Here is a 14,584-nt window from a genome sequence, read left to right on the forward strand (position 1 = left end):
TCACGACAATGGTTTTATATTTTGTTCCCCTTGGATACGTTGTGAGAGAAGGAAATATGCTTTTCCCTCTGTTCCACTTTATGCTCCTTTATGCTAAATGTATAAAATGGCTCCTCATGCATTTCCCACACCCTGCAGCATAGAAAAGTCTTCACTTGGTTGTGTCTTCTAATGACTCCACACAGGTTTCTTCGACTTTGGGCCAGATCCATTCGCTATTCATCACGCAAATTTTTTTTTTTTTTAAGATTTTATTTATTTATTTGAGAGAGAGAGAATGAGAGAGAGCACATGAGAGGGGGGAGGGTCAGAGGGAGAAGCAGACTCCCTGCTGAGCAGGGAGCCCGATGCAGGACTCGATCCAGGGACTCCAGGATCATGACCTGAGCCGAAGGCAGTCGCTTAACCAACTGAGCCACCCAGGCGCCCTTATCACACAAATTTTATTAAGCATGTACCCAGGCCAGGCGCCCCTCCAGGCGTTGGGAATATAGCAATGAATGGAACACAAAAATCCCATCCCTCATGGGGCTCTCATTCTGGTGAGACCAGGTGGCCAAACGCCTCTTGCTGTCATGCAAGTTCATTCACTCAGGCAATACATAGTGGATGCTGACTTAGCATTGTGTCCACTTGGCTGGGCTGAATCACATTTCCTCTCCTGGTATGATTTTGGTTAGGGTAGAGCACAAGAGGGATTCTTACGTGAGATTTGGAGGGTGAAAATGAAGCAGCGGCCATTTTGTAGCTCACACACACCTTGTCGTTTATCTAGTGGCCTTCCTCATTGGCATGAAGCCGTGACGGGGCACGCAAGCGCCCACCCTCCCCTGGATCCTCCCTCGGCTTCTCTGTTTCCTGGGCCAGCTATGGACAGTTTCCTCCAGGATGACAGCCACCTTTATATGACTCATCAGCCCTATCAGCTCCTTTGCACTCTGCTCCATTCGCCAAAGATGGCGTTGCTTATCCTCTGCTCTGCTGCGCCCTGCCTTTCACTTTTAATTAGCTAAGGAAACCATGCTTATCACTTATTGTAAACTTTCTTTCTTTCCTTCCTTCCTCCCTCCTTCCCTTCTTTCCTTTCTTCCTCCCTCCCTCCCTTCTTTCCTTTCTTCCTTCCTCCATCCAACAAATATTTTAATGAGATTCTCTCTGCTAGTTGCTGGTGCTATAGTGAAGAGCAGAACAGAGGTGGTCTCTGCTTCCATAAAGCTTTACAGCCCAACAGGGGAGGACAGACCAGAAAATCAAATAAACAAATGAAACTGGGGGAAAAAAATGAGTGGGCTGTGTAAATAGAAAAAAATGGGCCAGGGTGGACAAGAGAGTAGGACCTATTCCAGACAAAACAGATGGGAAAGGCCTTTATATCCAAATGCGTTTTTAAATATTAGAAAGTCAAAAGGACATGGACCTATTGAGAAAGCAGTTTTTGTTAGAAGTTTTCATGCATTTGAAAAATACTCCATAGAGGTTAAATTTCTTAAGAGGAAATAGGAGTAGAGATGGAAAGCTAGCAGCCTGAGAGACCCCTGTTCAAGAGGAAAGAAACAATCATCAAAGATTCCGTGGGAGCATGGGAGTTGTTGAGTTTTATCTTTTTCTTTCCTTTTGTTCTGATGTTGAAAGAGGGGAAGGCAAGTCTTTCATTCTAACAGACACTATTGAGAATGATTTATTGAGATTGAGCCCGAGCTGTGCCATCAAAAACCTTACTTAAGATAGGAGTCAGGTGAAGGGTTGGGATAAAGGTGGACCCTGAGAACAGGCAGGACGTGCTCGGGACAAACCACTGGTATGTGTGTGTGTGCACACCCTTCTCCCTACAGAGAACACCTGCCAAGTGAAATGCTGTGCGCCCAGCAGGAGGACCGGTACTCATGGATGGCTTTACGCAAAAGCTTTCCACCTGTTCAAAGGCAGCTTTTAAAGCTTGGGTCCTGAAGTGTGGACTCAGAACACAGAGGCCCCAGCAGGGAACCGGTGGGTCTTCTTCTAATGTTTCTCAGGATGGTTCCAGGTCTAGTTACTGGTTTGGGATCCAGAGGAACCATGTTCCTTCTGTTTGGAATTCTACAGATTAGATGAAGAGCTCCAGCTAAAACCTAGGAGACAAGCCAATGTGGTGAGGAGCAGAGTAAAGCCTCTTTCTTGTCAAACAAGGATATTGCTGTCAAAACAAGGACGAACACTGTGTTTTGGAAATTCCAAGTTCTTCTTACTGTATTGCTGTCAGGGCAATTTCAGTAAATAAAATCCCATTGTTATTCATCGGCTTCTCCAGGTTTGTTTTAAACTGCTTTAGCTTGGTGCTGGCATGCTGATAGGTTATGAAGGAAATGCAAGAAGAGAAATCCAAAGTAAAATTTTTATTTGAAAGTTAGTAACTTACCCTGGAATCTGACATTCTCTTCACAGTCAGAATGTCCAGAGATTCTGCATCTCATCTACCCCTCAGGAGACTAAGCACCAAACATTTTATAGATTCACAAAAGACAAAGGTTTTTACAAACATGGACCCATGCAAAGCTCACTTGTCACTGTTAAAAACAATAGAGTTCTTCAGGCTTATAGTCTGGCCCTAATTAACAAAGACATAAATATCATGGTCTCCAGTGTGACCTTGTCACAATTCACTCACCTTGACTACTAATGGCCTTCATCTGACATAAAGCAAATTACCTGTCATGGAACAGGTGAACAAAATCATAAAAATTCAAGCAAAAGGGGGGGAATGATGCACATATAAAGGTTTAACCCAAGGTCACCCCATCTAAAGCACCAAGCCAGAAAAAATGTCAGGATCTTTCTGCCCATGAGGCACTACTGGGTGGAAAACACACTAAGCATCGTCAGGCAAGTCTGCCCAACTGTTGCCTTCCCACAGTGCCCACAGAGAAAGGACAGCCTGAGATCCTACCTCCCGCACGAGGAGCGCCATGCCCTGGCTTCCAACTTGGCCTCAGAGGCCAGGGCCTGGAACAGTCTAGATTCACTATTCTAGACAGTAGCAAGAGCTCAAAGAAGTTCAGGTCAAAACTCAGTGTTTATTGCACAAAGCACTTTGTTATCAAAAGCCTTTGCCTGGAGCCTTGGAGAGGATTGCAAAGGAATGCTTTCTTCTCTCAGCTTATTTCTTAGGAAATTACCTCCAGACCTGCCAAAGTCACAAAGAACCGCAGGATTTCACTGGTGCCTTCATACATGGAACTTTTGGACATCCCTCATGATTTTTTGCACTCTTATTTCCTGAGGAGAAAACAGAAAATCTGGGAGAGAGGAACTGCCTGCCTCTGGTCTCTTGGCAGCCCTGATAGAAAGACTCCAAGGGGCAGCTGCAGAAACAAGGCTCAGACTGTGAGGAGATCCATAACTTAGTGCTTACATCTTACTTCACAGTGGATGGCCCCTCTGTCAGGTGCTTTGCCTTCATCCTTGTTTTGTTACCACATTTCCTTCTTTTCTGCCTTCCTTCCATTTATCCATCCATAAATCCATTCACCATCCACCCATCCATCTACTTATCTATCTATCCATCCATCCATCCATCCATCCATCCATCCATTCATCCATCCTTCTACCCATTCATCCAAAACTGATAACTTACATACCAGGCTCTGTGTTAGAAACGGATTCTAAAGATGAGCAAGAACAGTTCCTGCCGCCAACCTTGTGGGAGAGGCAGACACACACGTAAATAACTCTAACACGGTGCAGAGGTTGAGTTGTGCATAAAACCAAGGGACTGTGTTCAAAGGAGAAGCATCCCCTCCAGCTGTTACCTCCTGTGGTGGACTTTCTCTTAAAATGGCCCCTATGATCCCGCCTCCTGGTGTTCACATCCTTGTGTGATCCCCTCCTGAGCATGGGTGGGACCTGTGACTTGCTTCTAATCAGTAGAAAATGGCAAAGGAGATAGGATGTGGGTGATTCCATGTATGTGATTACATTACTATGTTACATAAAATTGAAGCGTGCATCTTGCTAGAGTCTCCATCTCCCTGACTGGCTTTGAGGAAGCAAGTGGCCATGTTGGGGAACCACATATGGCAAGGAACTGCAGGTGGGCTCCAGGTGCTGAGGGTAGCCCCTAGCCAACAGCCAGCAGGAAACTGAAGCCCTCAGTCACACAGCCACAGGAACTGAACTCTGCTAACAATCAGGGAGCTTAGAAGCAGCCCTTTCCCCAGGAAAGCCACTTTGAGCCACTCAGATTGCAGCTTTGTGAGCCCCTAAACAGAAGACCCAGTTAGGCTGTGCCTGGACGCCTGACCCACAGAAACTGTGAGATAAGACAGGTGTGTTGTTTCAAACCCCTAAGTTTGTGGTAATTTGTTATCAACATTAGAGGACTATTACACCCCCTGAGGAGCAGCCATCAGAAACATAAAGTTCTGGGGAGGGGCCGTATGCCTCCAACCCCCATGCTCATTCATTCATTCACTCGTTCATTCAACAAATATTTATTGAGCACTTAATAGTCACATAGCACTGTTCTAGATACATTAGTAAACAAAAGAAAATTCCTGCTCTCATGAAGCTTGTATTCTTAGTCAAGGAATACAGACATGAAATTAATAAGTTAATTATATAGTATGTTCCTCAATAATGAGTACTATAGAAAAAGATAGATGAGGGGGCTGTGAATGTCAGGAAGGTAGGTTGAAATGTTTCAGGGCAGACCTCACTGATCAAGTAGCACTTGAGTAAAGGTTGAAAGAGGTGAGGAAATACCACACAAGAAACTCTGGGCATCCTCCCTGTGGACAGCTTCAAGCATGGAATCTAGGTCTGACCCTGCTCTGGGAGATGATGGGGGGGGGTCATAGCTGCTCTTTTCAACCTCATTCCCCACTTCTACCTCTCCACTGTTTGAGTCCACCCGCATCATCACCTCCCGACCCTCTACTGTTCCCCAAACCCACTTCCCATCTCAATGGTCACCCCCCCTAGGCTCCCCCCACCCCGCAGAATGTCAGCCTCTCTTCTGCCTTCCTTCTGGCTTTATGATTTTATCGCGAGCTTTCCACTTTCCGCAGGTATTACAGCTTTGTTGCCGCTGTCTCTTGCAGACTGTGGGCTCCTAGAACACAAGGACCTTCACCTATTATCACTGAATTTCCAGACTGGCATGCTCTAGATGGTATCTGTTGAAAAAAGATTTAGTTAGGTGTCACTCCTCTGTGTGTTGTTTTTTCCTCTCTCTTTCCATCTATCCCTTACCTGACTCCCTTACTATCTGTTTTTCTCTGCACATCTCTCTCTGCATCTCTAGGTGCTTTTTTCTGTTTCTTAGTCTGTTTCTGTTTCTCACACACACAGACATGTGCACAGAAACTTGCACAATCATATATAGCAGTTTCTTTTGAGCATCTTGTCTTCCGTGACAAGAGGGGGGACAGGTGCAAGGAAATGAGGGCGGGGGTGGGGTGGGCTTGGGGTAGGGGAGGAACCTTTACTTTAAAGGACAAATCTAAAGTGTACAGCTGGCTCTTCTTAAACATTAGATTAAAATAACCACATTATTACCACACATCCATCAATGGAGAACACTTACCCCTCTACTGTCATATAGCCCAGGGTTTCTCAATGGGGTCATTACTGGTATTTTGGATCCGATAACTCTATTGTGGGAGAATGTCTTGTGTATTGTAGGGGGTTTAGCAGCATCTCTGGCCTCTAACCACCAATAGTAGCCCCTCATCGTGACAATCAAAAGATCTCTAGACATTGCCAAATGTCCCTCAGGGGCAAAATCTCCACTGCCTTCACTGAGAGCTGCTAATATAACCCTTTTGTCCCAGGATCTGAAGGTACTCATGCGCAATTTCTCAGGCAGCCTCCTAAGCATATAATTTCTACAGGGTGGAACAAAGAATACAGTGTCTGGGTTCAAGACAACCTCAGCCTGTTCTCATCCTTCCCTAAGTCTTTGGTCAGCCCTATTGGATCTAACGCGGGTCTTGCAGGGTCTCTGGTAGCTTACGGGGCACCTTTGTGCTACCTCTTCCAGGAAGTCCTAGCTCTAAGTTAGGACACACAGCTTGGATTTTGGACCTTTGGATTCACCAGCTCTACTGGGCCTTCATGTGCAGTGTGCAAACAGCACAATTGTACACTGTGGTCCCGGACACAACCCTCCCTTCTGCTACCAGACAATGGGGCAGCTGCCAGTGAGCTGTCCTCCTTCTTTTTTTTTTTTTTTTTTCAAAGACTTCATTTATTCATTTGAGAGAGAGAGAGAGCATGAGAGAGGGGAGGTCAGAGGGAGAAGCAGACTCCCCGCCGAGCAGGGAGCCCGATGCGGGACTCGATCCCGGGACTCCAGGATCATGACCTGAGCCGAAGGCAGTCGCCCAACCAACTGAGCCACCCAGGTGCCCAAGCTGTTCTTCTAAAACCATGACAACCCCATTCTCCTCTGACATATCCATAGCTGAGGTGATGAGCATCAGCGGGGGTGAGGCGTGGAGGGGAACATGTTTTGCTTCTTGAAGCATCAGACTGTCCCTTGCTAAATGTCATTCATCTAGTAGCAAAATCTGGTCACCTGTGCAGATCAGGCCTGACTAGAAGGAGACTATAGCGTGAAGATCCCGCTAGAACTCAGAACACCCCCAGAATGGAAATGCAGTTGACCCAGAGAAACAGATGACCCACACTTGCAAAAACAGTTTCTGGCACTGTGCCACCAGAGTCCAGGGACTCGCAAAGGGAAATCTGACTGCACATCTGACCTTAGAAGAATCCACCCCTAGAGGACTCATGGAGCTCGATCCTGATCCTGCCAAACTGGGCCAGTCGGCCTGTAGCGCTGGGAACACAGGCATCTTAGTATGAAACCCAAAATGTTGTTTAGAAATGGTAACGTAGTTTAAGGAAGTTTATATCATTTTGTATTTGGTTTGTTACTCGGAGAGGATTTGTTTCGAGCCAGCTTCTTGTATGGCATAGGCCAGACCCTGCTCACAGAATCGCTCACATGTTCAAGACTCCGCCTGGGGATTTAAAACAGAAAATTCATGCAGCCGCATCCATCTTTCCCTGAGAGGGGAAGACAGAATGGTGACTTTTAAGCGTTACTAGTAAGCAGCAAATACCAGGAGAAAGGAATGGTTTCCCTTCTTGAGTCCAGAGCCCCAGTATGGTGATTAAAACGTCTTGCTGTTGAATTACTTATTACAATTAAACAGAAAACACAATGGTAGCAAAAGTCTTGCTGATGGAAGCTTTGGTCTGAAATGTAGGCACCTGCATGTTTATAATACCGCTCACTGTGTAAGCCAATGACTGGAGGAAATAATTAGTTAGCCTCTGATTACATCTGATTGTCAACTGTGATGACAATAAACAAGGCAGAAAGACCACATGATACTTGTGGGAAGCTCTGAAAAGGGCTTGGGAAACATTTTCAATTGAGCATACACCAGAAGGGGGAAAAAATCAGCTGAGAGTCCCATAGATAAAAGGCACACTTACTTAAACCAGTCATCAAAGCAATACAAATTAAAATAACAAAGAGGTATCTCTTTACACCTATTAGATTGGCAGATGTTACAAAGCTGACTAACTGCTAAGTGTGGTGGGGGCTATGGGTCATAGGAAACCTCCTGAACTGTTGGGGGCTGGGGGTACTCGGGTAGCCATTCTAGAGAGGAGCAAGATTGAGTAGCTACCTATGAGGATTAAATGGAATAATATATGTACAACATTTAGCATAGCACCTGGCATGTAGCCAGTGATTAATAGAGATCAATACTTCTATTATCAGTATTCTATTAATACTTCCATTATTGTTATTCTCAGAAATGGCTGGTCCAGATTGTTCCCTTTAGTGGTATAAGGGAAGATTGGGGGAGATGACCCTAGTAGGAGGGGGGGTCTTTTTGTCCCCCCCAGGCAAATGCCTCCAATCTAGTGGCACATCTGTCACTGCCCTCCTCAAAGCATCTCTCCATTCCCTCAGTAGAGTGGCCTGATCAATCTGAGAACTAAGGAAGAACAGAGAGACATGCAGGGGAGCCCCTTGCCTCTGAAATGGGGACCCTGATACTGGCAGGTGGGATGATACTCATGTCCTTCCTACTGGTGGGGAAGAGAAACTCACTGCCCGTGACAATATTCTCTTTGAAAGGTACATGGCAAGGGGCGCCTGGGCGGCTCAGTCTGCCTTCAGCTCAGGTCATGATCTCAGGGCACTGAGATTGAGCCCCGCCTGGGGCTCCCTGCTCAGTGGGGAGCCTGCTTCTCCCTCTGCTGTTCCCCCTGCTTGTGCTCTCTCTCTCTCTCTCTCATTCAAATAAATAAATAAAATCTTTTTTTAAAAAAGGTACATGGCAAAAGATAAAGATTTCTGAGAAGGGGAAAAATGATTAAGTTAGTACTTGTCACAGGCCACCCACAGAGAGACTCAGGTCCTATTTCGAGCACGAAAGGGGTAGAATCAGGAGAGAGACGTACATTTTTCTCCCAGCAACTGCACCAAGTCTAATAAGTATCCTTTACAGGCTTAATTGCCATATAACCTTCAACTTGATAAATGTGTTTTAAAAATAATAACTGGCCAGACTGAGAGTTTTGAAAGGGAGCACCAAACAGGTTGTAACTCTACGTCAAATGGTTCAAGGAGACTGAAGTTGGCCTGAGAAAAGGATCCTGTTCTCAGGGAAGACATTTGTAAGGAGACAGGGTTTGGTTATCATGCTGATACAATGTATGTGGTCACTTATCTGAGTTAACCACTTAACCATCAATGTTCCTCTCATCTTAACAGATCTTAACAGAAAAAAAAAAAAAAAAAAAGAAAAATTCAATCAACTTTAACGGAAAGCAGAAGAGAGGAAGAAAAAAGCTACCCTAGATTCTCTCCCTTCCAAATTCAACTCCTTTTCTGGGTTTCCCAAATATAGTCTTACCCAGTTCAGCTTACAGCATACAGATATATTTTTAGTTTTTGCTTACTTAGCACTGATTAATGTTCTCTATTGGGAGGTGTTATATTGAATAGTGTTTAAATTTAGTAACGTAAGAGTAGAAATACTTCAGGAATTAAAGTACAGACAGCAATTTCTTTCCAAGTCCTTTTGCCCTTGCCCATAAGAAGCTGGGGTCGCCAAGGTCAACTTTTTAACACCTTTTTTCCAGGTGTAGTCCAGGGATAGGGGCCATTGGAGGGTTATGCTGATTCTGCTGTAGAACTGAGTTTGAGAGGTGAAGCCTGCTGAGGCCTTCTCTGGAACTGCCGAGTGGGTGTGATGAACAGATGAATGAATGAGTGCTAAAGGGGCCTGAGGAAGCAGGTTTGCGGGCGTTGGGGTGGGGGGTGGAGGAGAGAGAAAGACAGGAAAAGACAAAGACCAGTGTGGTCAGGCCCAGCCTGGTCTGGCTTCAGAGTCTGAACCTCCGATGTGCTGGCAACTGGGAGGGAACCCCAAACACATTGGCACCTCGACAGTGTTGCCACTTTGGGAGTACAGGGAAGACGCTGGCTGATGGGGCTTCGCACGCGGTTTTGCTGGCAGGCGCGTGAATAGTGGCTGGAGAAAAGTCTGTGAGGGAGAGGACGCTGAGCATGTCTAAGCTAGCTGGGGGACTCCCAGAAATAAGTGGGGTGGTGGAGGGAGACGCTGGGTGCGGTGGGCTGAGGTCCTGAGTCAGGTGGCTATGGGGTGACGGAACATTAAAATGTGACTTTTATGATAATATTCTTTGTGGCCACAGGCTGGGGTTTGGGGACACCTTGTCAATAGAAGGAATCTTCCTTTTTATTCACTAGCAAGAAAAAGATATAAAAAACCTCAGGAGTATTTGTCTCATTCCCTCATATTTTAAAGATCTTCAAGGTCAAGAGGAGTGGATATAGGAGCCTGTTCTCAGGGCTTAGCATCCTTCCTTCCTTTCTGGCACAAACCAGCTTCTCAAGGGTAGTGAAATACATTGAGGAAGGCACTCTCTGGGGAAAAAATTGTTGGTTCTTGAGAGAGAAACAGAGAAGAAATATGATCACAACATACGCTCTTGGTAGACACGGAGCACTGCTTGTGCAAAGTCCTTTCTCCAGGAGTTAATTAATAAAAAAAAATTAAACAGATGCCTTTAAATGGTTATTGTGTTTCAAAATGTTGACTTGTTATATCTGAGGGTCCTCCCTACGTTCCAGAAAAACAATTTCTTTTTTTTTTTTTTTCTTAAAGATTTTATTTATTTATTTGAGAGAGAGAATGAGAGAGAGCACATGAGAGGGGGGAGGGTCAGAGGGAGAAGCAGACTCCCTGCCGGGCAGGGAGTCCAATGCGGGACTCGATCCTGGGACTCCAGGATCATGACCTGAGCCGAAGGCAGTCGCTTAACCAACTGAGCCACCCAGGCGACAATTTCTCCCAAGAGAAGTAGCTGAGGCTTAATTCAAGTCAGTGGTGAAGTGAAGAAGTTGGTTGGATTTGCTGAGTACTCATGGAAACCCCCTTTGTAGGCCTAGCATCTGGTTTTGTGGGGGGAAATCGGTCTCGATGAATCGCCATGGTCCCTGTCGCCAAGAAGCTCATACTCGAGCTGCAGAGAGAGCCAGTGCTCAGCTGGGTGAGTAAATTCAGCATTTCCATTAGACACTTGGGTTCTGCCATTACCTGGGTCTGTGCTGTATGCAACAGCGTGAGCCTGGCTGGTAGCCCCTGAGGATGCCTGGTTTGGACAGCTGCTGAAGGAAGACCTCCAGTCATTTAGGAGTTCACGGCAAATGGCACTATTCCTTCCAACGGGAGGAGGAGGGCTGACAGCGTATTATATTTATGGGCCTGCCAGGCTACCTTGGGCTTTATGTGGCACCATCTCCTATCTGTTTTCCAGCTGAAGACGCAAATAGCTGCGCTTCCCTTGAGGCACATGGAGCCCTCCCGGCGTGTAACCAGCTCTGGCTAAGCTCGGCCCTTTTGTCTGGATGAAGAAAAGCTTGGAGGGTGGGTGTGGGTCGAACAGTTCAGGATGGTGATGTGGGGACATCCTGAACTCACCTCCTCCCATGGACACGGTGAATTTACAGCTACATATGGAACAATTCCCTCTTAAAAAAGACCCAAAGGCTGGCTGAGTGGTCACTATACATCGGCAAATGAGGCTTGGCAGGTCACCAGCCCCAGGGCAGTACACACTGAAGTAGGTAGGAAGGCTGGAACACAATCTCACCATAAACCCCACTGCTGGCACCTGACTCACAGTCGGGAGGGAACTCAAAACCCAGAGCTTCTCCACGAGGAGCAGAGGGATTGAACCCCATATCAGGTACCCTAAATTTTAAGACCTGCACCTGAGAGATGGGATCTAATTTTGAAAAGCAGCCGGGCTCAGGTCCTGACACCCACAAGACCGTATCCCTCTGAGAAATGGGTCCCGAAGGGCTCGCACCCTCGGACTCACCCACCGCAGGCCCAGCTCAGAGGCAGTAGATCGATGGTGCCCAGACTTAAGGTAAAGATGCCTACCTGCTTATATGAAAGAATCGGTCTGAGAGGCAAGCATCTCAGAGCCTGCTTGGACACTCTCCAGGGCCAGCGATGGGTGGGCGCCATCTTTGTGTTCTTCCTCCACCACACACCAAAGCACCAATATCTCCTGGAAGGGACATTTTCTTTTCTTTTTTTTTTTTTTTACATGTGTCTGGTGTCCCGATTTTTACAGCTGCTGCCCAGGGGATACCTCTTGATTGTCTGGCCCTCTAAGCTAAGGGAGCTTACATTCCTGGTCTCATGAGACTATAACATTCAGAGTCACCCAAAAGGGAGATTATACCCTTGTCTTATGCTCTGATTTTTGTAGTTGCTGGCAGGAGACACCTCTGCATGGCCTGGGTCTCATGGCCAGTGGGGCTTAGTTAACGGGTGCTACATGACTCTATATATCTACATAGTTTTAAAAGCTGGTTTTTATATTTCCTGATTTTTAGGTTTGCTTCCCCCATTTTTATGGATGCTGCCCAGGGGATGGCCCTTGATTTCCTGGCTCTGGTGGCCAGGCGACTTCCATTCCTGGGTTGCATAGGACTGTAACAATCAGAGAGACAGTTGGTAGGCTACCATCCCCAGGACTCTGCACACACCCAGTCTTTCTGTGAAAGAGCCTCTTTGCCTGACCTGGAGCTTTGGCCTGAGGGATAGGCTTCAGGTTTGATACATATTTAGTGGCCTACAGAGCTGCTCTCAAGGAATACGGGCTGTAGATGCCAGCTTGGTACTCTCCCTCAGCCTTGCTGCAGCTCGCTGCTATCTCCCAGACAAGAGCTTAAACGCTTGCCTGGAGCCCCGATCTTTGTGACTGCCTTCCGGTGGATGCTCCCAGATTACCTGGCTCTGGTGGCAGCAGGGCTTCTGCTTGTGGTCCCCCAGGACTCTGTATATTTGCACACTTTCAAGAGTTGCTGCCTGAGGGTCTAGTTTCAATCAGCTTGAAGCTAGGTGCTGAGATCCTCCCCTTTGGGACACTGACCGGTCTTGGCAGATACTTAACTACGGGAGCTATTTAAAAACATAATAGGGTGCTGAGATGAGCACACAGGTTTGAGAGACAACCAAGAGCTAGGGCAGGTTTAAGCTACAAGATTCATCTCCTACACGAACTGGTTTACATAAATTGGTCTGAACTGACTGATTACTAGCAATGAAATTGAATCAGTGATAAAAAAAAAATCTCCCAACAAACAAAAGTTCAGGACCAGATAGCTTCACTGGTGAATTCTACCAAACATTCGAAGAATTAATACTGATCCTTCTCAAATTCTTCTAGAAAATATAAGAGGAGGGAACTCTGCCAAACTCATCTTATGAGGCCAACATTACCCGTATTACAAACCAGACAAGGATGCCAATATCCCTGATGAACATTTATGCAAAAATCATAAAAATATCAGCAATCCAAATTCAACAATATATTAAAAGGATCATACACCATGATCAAGTGGGATTTATTCCAGGAATGTAAGGCAGGTTCAAATCAAATCAATCAATATGATACACCACATTAACAAAATGAAGGATAAAAATCATATGATCATCTCAATAGATGCAGAAAAAGCATTTGACAAAATTCATCCCTTTATCATAAAAATTCTCAACAAAATGGGTATAGAGGGAGTGTATCTCAAAATAATAAGGGCCATATATGACAAGCCCACAGCTAACATCATACTCAACAGTGAAAAACTAAAAGCTTTTGCTCTAAGATCAGGAACAAGACAAGGATGCCACTTTTATTCAACATATTATTGAAAGTCCTACCAGAAAAATAAATGAAAGGTATCTAAATTGGAAAGGAAGAAATAAAATTCTCACGATTTGCAGATGACATGATATTATGTATAGAAGACCCTAAAGATTCGACCAAAAAAACTTAGAATAAATTAATTCAGTAATGTTGCAGGATATAAAATCAATATGTAAAAATCTATTGCATTTCTATATATTAACAATGAACTATCAGAAAGAAAACAACTCCATTTACAATTGCATCAAGAAGAGTAAAGTACCTAGGAATAAATTTAACCAAAAAGGTGAAAGACCCGTACTCTGAAAACTATAAGACATAAGGAAAGAAATTAAAGAAGACACAAATAAATGGGAAGATATTCCATGCTCATGGATTGAAAGAATTAATATTGATAAAATGTCCACACTACCCAAAGCAATCTACAGATTTAGTGCAATCCCTATTGAATTCCAGTAGCACTTTGTCACAGAAATAGAACAAACAATCCTAAAATTTTTATAGAACCACAAAGACCCTGAACAGCCAGAGCAATCTTGAGAAAGAAGAACAAAGCTGGAAACATCACAACTCCCTGATTTCAAGCTCTTTTACAAAGTTACTATAATACAGTATGGTACTGGCATAAAAACAGACACATAAAACAGTGTAACAGAATAGAGAGCCCAGAAATAACCCCATGTATATATACAGTCAATTAATTATGACCAAGGAGCTAAGAATATACAATTTGGAAAGGACAGTCTCTTCAATAAATGATGTTGGGAAAACTGGACTGCTACATGCCAAAGAATGAAACTGGTCCACTATACACAAAAATTAACTTAAAAAGAATGAAAGACTTAAACATAAGACCCAAAGCCACAAAACTCCTAGTAGAAAACACAAGCAGTAAGCTCTTTGACATAAGAGTTGGTGATGATTTTTAAAAAATCTGACACCAAAAACACCAAAAGCAAAAATAAACAATGGGACTGTATCAAACTAAAGAGCTTCTGCACAGCAAAGGAAACCATTAACAAAATGAAAAGGCAACTTACTGAGCGGGAGAAAATAGGCAAATCATATATCCAATAAAGGGTTAATGTCCAAAATATATAAAGAACTCATACAACTCAATAGTAAACAAACAGGGCGCCTGGGTGGCTCAGTTGGTTAAGCGACTGCCTTCGGCTCAGGTCATGATCCTGGAGTCTCTGGATCGAGTCCCGCATCGGGCTCCCTGCTCAGCGAGGAGCCTGCTTCTCCCTCTGACCCTCCCCCCTCTCATGTGCTCTCTCTCATTCTCTCTCTCTCTCAAATAAATAAATAAAATCTTTAAAAAAAAAAA

This window comes from Leptonychotes weddellii, chromosome 1 (assembly GCF_054177405.1).
Source record: "Leptonychotes weddellii isolate Sample4059 chromosome 1, ASM5417740v2, whole genome shotgun sequence".
In the NCBI taxonomy this organism is placed as follows: Eukaryota; Metazoa; Chordata; class Mammalia; order Carnivora; family Phocidae; genus Leptonychotes; species Leptonychotes weddellii.